Below are 7,119 nucleotides of genomic sequence, written 5' to 3'. Positions count from 1 at the left end.
TACAGGAGTGTTTCTTAGACAGTGGGTCCAGGTCGCACCGGCATTAGAATCACCTGGGGATGCTTGTCAGAGTCAGATTATTGGGCTCCAACCCAGGCCAACAACAGAATTTGGGGGGTGTGGGACTAAGGGAATCCTTAGATGAGCACCCTGTTTGGCTGGGCCACACATGCCAGGGTCCTCCAGTAAAACCCACAGAGCCCTAGTCTTAAAGGTGGAACATGGAAATGCCATTCTTCCTCTGGCCTGTGTGGAAAGAATGGGAGTGGGTGGATTTGCAGGCCTTCAATGAAATAATTGGTAAAATGGGGAGTTCACAGGTTTCCAGGACATTCAAGAATTGACTGAATGAAATTCTGCCACCTGCTGTGGGTTAGCAAACGCTGGGTGAGTCGAGTTGCTGTGTTTCAGGGTCCTTAAATATTTGATGTCCAATTCTGAATATGCAGTTGATGCTTTCAGTGGGTTCTGATGGTCTTTCTAGTCCTGTTGCCTTTAGAGGGAGTCTGCTTGGGAGGACTGCATATAATTAGCCCATTAAATCTTCGTGGGAAGAAACGGAAAAGAACTTCCAGAGTATGAAATAATGGAGGTAAATAAAACTAAGAGAAATACCAAATGGGTAATGGAGCTGTTTAAAATTTGACATATATTTTGTTGTGGAGAAGGCAATAGCACCCCCACTCCAGTACTCTTGCCTGGAAAATCCCATGGATGGAGGAGCCTGGTAGGCTGCAGTCCATGGGGTTGCTAAGAGTCAGACATAACTGAGCGACTTCACTTTGACTTTTCAGTTTCATGCATTGGAGAAGGAAATGGCAACCCACTCCAGTCTTCTTGCCTGGAGAATGCCGGGGACGAGGGAGCCTGGTGGGCTGCTGTCTATGGGGTCGCACAGAGTCGGACAGGACTGAAGTGACTTAGCAGCAGCAGCAGCAGATATATTGTTGTGCAACTTGTTTTTTCTCACTTTATATACCCTGGACCTAATTTCCTGTCATATTTAGTAATAGAAATATCGCCATTCACGTTAGCCCTGATGTATCCCATTGTATGGCTGCAGGATACTCAGACCTTGAAATAGAAATATTGAAGTTATTTCTAATTGTCCAGTTCACTCACTTCAGTTCTGTAGAACACTAATCCTTAAAATGTTGAAAACCCTCTGTTCTTCCATGCCCAAGCTAATCAGATTTGGGGATTTTTCAAGTATTGTAGCTATTTACAGAGCCCTCCAGGACAGTCTGCTAGAGCTCACTCCTGTTCCAGGCAAGTGTTAGCTCAAACACAGTACTTTTTAAATAAATTAACAAGAAATTGCTTATGTGGCCCTGCCTTTCTGCAGTGCAAGGATAAGCCAGTAGATTGTGAGCGGTATTCTTGGAAACAAATATTTTGGAAATATCCAACCCCCAAGTGGCTTCTCAGGTGGCTCACTGGTGAAGAATCTGCCTGCACCTTGGGTTGGGAAGACCCTCTGGAGTAGGATGTCACAACCCACTCCAGGATTCTTGCCTGGAGAATCCCATGGACAAAGAGTTGGACATGACTGAGCACGCATGCACGCCAATCCCCAACTCCTTGAATCGTAAAACAGAAAAAATCTGAATTTGCTCTATCTTCTAAGGATCCTTCTCTCCTCTGGTTTATGGTGTTTCCTTCTGACCTACCAGCTTCTCTCCCCATCCCCTGTGCCCTCTGTCTGCACTTCTCAAGGAGAAGTGCCTCATGCAGATCCTTAAGCAATGACAGGTGCTCGCTATCTTTCTCTTTAACTAGACTTTGAACCCTCTGCTAATATGAATGGTTGCCTGCATCCCTCTCTATTTTTCCCTGTAGATGGAGACAGCCCTGGGCAAATTCAGTACCCAAGAAGTGTGTGAAGTTGTGTTGGTTGATTTATCTTCATTTCGTGGCTGATAATTTACCCTAGTCCTCTTGACAGTTTTCAATCCAAACAATTCCATAAGTGATAATTTTATCCACTCATCTGCCAAGTTTGTACATGCATACATATATTTTAGTTTCTAGTTCCTACTAAAAGATTAAAAAACTACACCACACGTCTCAATTCTTCAACTGGCTATAATTATGGCTGACTTCAGAAATGGGCTTCCAGAAAATAAAGCCCAAATCTCTGTCTGGAATGAATTTATAGGAAGTTTGTCTTCTGACGACAACACACAGCTTAATTATACTTGTGCCCTTTCAGTTCAGTCACTCAGTCGTGTCTGACTCTGTGACGCCATGAACTGCAGCATGCCAGGCTTCCCTGTCCATCACCAACTCCTGGAGCCTACCCAAATTCATGTCCATTGAGTCGGTGATGCCACCCAACCATCTTATCCTCTGTCGTCTCCTTTTCCTCCTGGCCTCAATCTTTCCCAGCATCAGGGTCTTATTCCAACGCATCGGCTCGCCAAAGTATTGGAGTTTCAGCTTCAACATCAGTCCTTCCAATGAATACCCAGGACTGATCTCCTTTAGGATGGACTGCTTGGATCTCCTTGCAGTCCAAGGGACTCTGGAGTCTCCTTCAACACTACAGTTCTAAAGCATCAATTCTTCGGCGCTCAGCTTTCTTTATAGTCCAGCTCTCACATCCATACATGACTACGGGAAAAACCATAGCTTTGACTAGACCTTTGTTGGCAAAATAATGTCTCTGCTTTTTAATATGCTATCTAGGTTGGTCATAACTTTCCTTCCAAGGAGTAAGCATCTTTTAATTTCATTGGATGCAATCACATCAGTGATTTTGGAGCCCCCCCCAAAAATAAAGTCAGCCAGTTTCCCCATCTATTTCCCATGAAGTGATGGGACCAGATGCCATGATCTTAGTTTTCATGAATGTTGAACTTTAAGCCAACTTTTCCACTCTCCTCTTTCACTTTCATCAAGAGGCTCTTTAGTTCTTCACTTACTGCCATAATGGTGGTGTCATCTGCTTATCTGAGGTTACTAATATTTCTCCCAGCAATCTTGATTCCAGCTCGTGCTTCATCCAGCCCAGCGTTTCTCATGATGTACTCTGCATGTAAGTTAAATAAGCAGGGTGACAATATACAACCTTGATATACCCGTTTTCCTATTTGGAACCAGTCTATTGTTCCATGTCCAGTTCGAACTGTTGCTTCCTGACTTGCAACAGGTTTCTTAAGAGGCAGGTCAGGTGGTCTGGTATTCACATATCTTTCAGAATTTTCCACAGTTTATTGTGGTCCACATAGTCAAAGGGTTTGGCATGGTCGATCAAGCAGAAATAGATGTTTTTCTGGAATTATCTTGATTTTTCAATCATCCAGTGAATGTTGGCAATTTGATCTCTGGTTCCTCTGCCTTTTCTAAAACCAACTGGAACATTTGGAAGTTCACGGTTCGTGTATTCCTGAAGCCTGGCTTGGAGAATTTTGAGCATTACTTTACTAGCGTGTGAGATGAGTGCAATTGTGTGGTGGTTTGAGCATTCTTTGGCATTTCCTTTCTTTGGGCTTGGAATGAAAACTGACCTTTTCCAGTCCTGCGGCCACTGCTGAGTTTTCCAAATTTGCTGGCATATTGAGTGCAGCACTTTCACAGCATCATCTTTTAGGATTTGAAATAGCTCAACTGGGATTCCATCACCTCTGCTAGCTTTGTTTGTAGTGATGCTTCATAAGGCCCCCTTGACTTTGCATTCCAGGATGTCTGGCTCTAGATGAGTGGTCACACCATCGTGATTATCTTGGTCATGAAGATCTTTTTTGTACAGTGCTTCTGTGTATTCTTGCCACCTCTTCTTAATATCTTCTGCTTCTGTTAGGTCCATACCATTTCTGTCCTTTATTGAGCCCATCTTTGCATGAAATGTTCCCTTGGTATCTCTAATTTTCTTGAAGAGATCTCTAGTCTTTCCCATTCTATTGTTTTCCTCTATTTCTTTGCATTGATCGCTGAGGAAGGCTTTCTTATCTCTCCTTGCTATTCTTTGGAACTCTGCATTCAAATGGGTATATCTTTCCTTTTCTCCTTTGCTTTTTGCTTCCCTTCTTTTCACAGCTATTTGTAAGGCCTCCTCAGACAGCCATTTTGCTTTTTTGCATTTCTTTTTCTTGGGGATGGTCTTGATCCCTGTCTCCTGTACAATGTCACAAACCTCTGTCCATAGTTCATCAGGCACTCTATCAGATCTAGTCCCTTAAATCTATTTCTCACTTCCACTGTATAATCATAAGGGATTTGATTTAAGTCATACCTGAATGGTCTAGTGGTTTCCCCCACTTTCTTCAATTTAAGTCTGAATTTGGCAATAAGGTGTTCATGATCTGAGCCACAGTTCACTCCTGGTCGTGTTTTTGCTGGCTGTATAGAGCTTCTCCATCTTTGGCTGCAAAGAATATAATCAATCTGATTTCAGTGTTGGCCATCTGATGATGTCCTTGTGTAGAGTCTTCTCTTGTGTTGTGGGAAGAGGGCATTTGCTATGACCAGTGCGTTCTCTTGGCAAAACTCTGTTAGCCTTTGCCCTGCTTCATTCTGTACTCCAAAGCCAAATTTGCCTGTTACGCCATGTTTTTCTTGACTTCTTACTTTTGCATTCCAGTCCCCTATAATGAAAAGGACATCTTTGGGGGGTGTTAATTCTAGGAGGTCTTGTAGGTCTTTATAGAACCGTTCAGCTTCTTCAGCATTATTCGTCGGGGCATAGACTTGGATTACCGAGCTATTGAATGGTTTGCCTTGGAAATGAATAGAGACCGTTCCGTCGTTTTTGAGATTGCATCCAAGTACTCCATTTCGGACTCTTTTGTTGACCATGATGGCTACTCCATTTCTTCTGAGGGATTCCTGCCTGCAGTAGTAGATATAATGGTCATCTGAGTTAAATTCACCCATTCCAGTCCATTTGAGTTTGCTGATTCCTAGAATGTCGACATTCACTCTTGCCATCTCCTGTCTGACCACTTCCAATTTGGCTTGATTCATGGACCTAACATTCCAGGTTCCTATGCTCTTTACAGCATTGGACCTTGCTTCTATCACCAGTCACATCCACAACTGGGTGTTGTTTTTGCTTTGGCTCCATCCCTTCATTCTTTCTGGAGTTATTTCTCCACTGATCACCAGTAGCATATTGGGCACCTCCCAACCTGGGGAGTTCCTCTTTCAGTGTCCTGTCTTTTTGCCTTTCCATACTGTTCATGAAGGGCATAGTTGTACCCTTAGAAATATCTTTATCCTGTTTTCCTTAAATTATTTTCATAAGAAAAGACCATGCTCTTCATGGGATAGAGGTAGAAAATGTAATCCAGAGCTAAAGGAATGGAAATAAGTAGTGTGTGATTGTTTTTTTCTTGTTTCTTTCCTCCCTACCCTACTACCTTCACCACAAAATGCCAGAGATCAATGGTTCCCATCAGGATGAGAGTGGGGGTGATGATATGTGAAAGTTACCTGGAGAAGGTTTTCCTTGGGTTTATGGCTCACCCAGGATGAGCTCATCTCGAGGTTCTTAACATGATCACATCTGTATGGACAAAGAATGTCACCTGCCATAGCAGTAACCAAAGGGTGTTGCAGCCACCTAGTCAGGAGCTGCCCCTGACCATACCGGCTGAGGGGCTTCAGGGTTGAGGAGAAAACAGGATACTGGCCCTAGATAGTTTAGGTGTATATCAAGGGAGTGATTTCAATGAGCCCAGACTCTTGCATCTTCCTAAGCAAAAGAAAAGGGCTAAATCAGTAACTTGAGATGTCTCATTTTTCCTTAAAAAATGGTAATCTTTTGATACGCCACTACCTGGGGGTTTCGTTTTGTCTGTTGTCCCAAAAACTATATATCCCGGCTTCTCCTCGACCTCTTCAGAACAGTTTCTCAGAGCTATCTTAGAACTGGCTCCCCAGGCTCAAGTCCTCAACAAGTTCGCTGAATAAAACTTAATTCTTCACTTTAAGGTTGTGTGTGTGTGTGTGTGTGTGTGTGTGTGTGTGTGTGTGTGTTTTTCAGTCGACAACTGCAAAGGCCCTTTTTCCAAATGAGGTCACATTTATCCTTTCAGGTGTTAGGACACGGACATATCTTTTGGAGGGCGGCTTTTTTGAGGGAAGATCAGAAATTCTGTTCTGAGGCATCTGTTAGAAATCCTAGCGATAATGTGAAGTAGGATACGTAGGGTCTGGAATTTATATTGGAGAGCCTAGGCCAGAGATAGATGTGTGGGGATCACCAGTTCAGTTGCTAAGTCATGTCCGACATTTTGAGACCCCATGGACTGCAGCATGCCAGGCTTCCCTGTCCATCACCAATTCCCAGAGCTTACCCAAACTCATGTCCATTGAGTCAGTGATGCCATCCAACCAATCTCATCCTCTGTCGTCCCCTTTTCCTCCTGCCCTCAATCTTTCCCAGCATCAGGGTCTTTTCCAATGAGTCAGCTCTTCACATCAGGTGGCCAGAGTATTGCAGTTTCAGCTTCAGCATCAGTCCTTCCAATGAATATTCAGGGTTGATTTTCTTTAGGATTGACTGGTTTGATCTCCTTGGAGTTCAAGGGACTCTCAAGAGTCTTCTCCAACACCACAGTTCAAAAGCATCAATTCTTTGGGGTTCAGATTTCTTCATGGTCAAACTCTCTCATTCATGCATGACTACTGGAAAAACCATAGGTTTGACTAGATGGACTTTTGTCAGCAAAGTAATGTCTCTGTGTTTTAATACGCTGTCTAGGTTGGTCATAGCTTTTCTTCCAAGGAGCAAGTGTCTTTTAATTTCATGGCTGTAGTCTCCATCTGCTGCAGCCCCCCAAAATAAAGTCTTCCACTGTTTCAATTGTTTCTCCATCTATTTGCCATGAAGTGATGGGACCTGATGCCATGATCTTAGTTTTCTGAATGTTGAGTTTTAAGCCAACTTTTTCTCTCTCCTATTTCACTTTCATCAAGAGGCTTTTTAGTTCTTTGCTTTCTGTGTCATCTGCATATATGAGGTTATTGATATTTCTTCTGGCAATCTTGATTCCAGCTTGTGCTTCATCCAGCCCAGCATTTTGCATGATGTACCCTGCATATAATTTAAATAAACAGGGTGACAATATACAGCCTTGATGTACTCCTTTCCTGATTTAGAACTAGTCTGTTGTT

Source organism: Capricornis sumatraensis, chromosome 15 (assembly GCF_032405125.1).
Source record: "Capricornis sumatraensis isolate serow.1 chromosome 15, serow.2, whole genome shotgun sequence".
NCBI lineage: Eukaryota > Metazoa > Chordata > Mammalia > Artiodactyla > Bovidae > Capricornis > Capricornis sumatraensis.
This window is presented reverse-complemented; position numbering follows the sequence as displayed.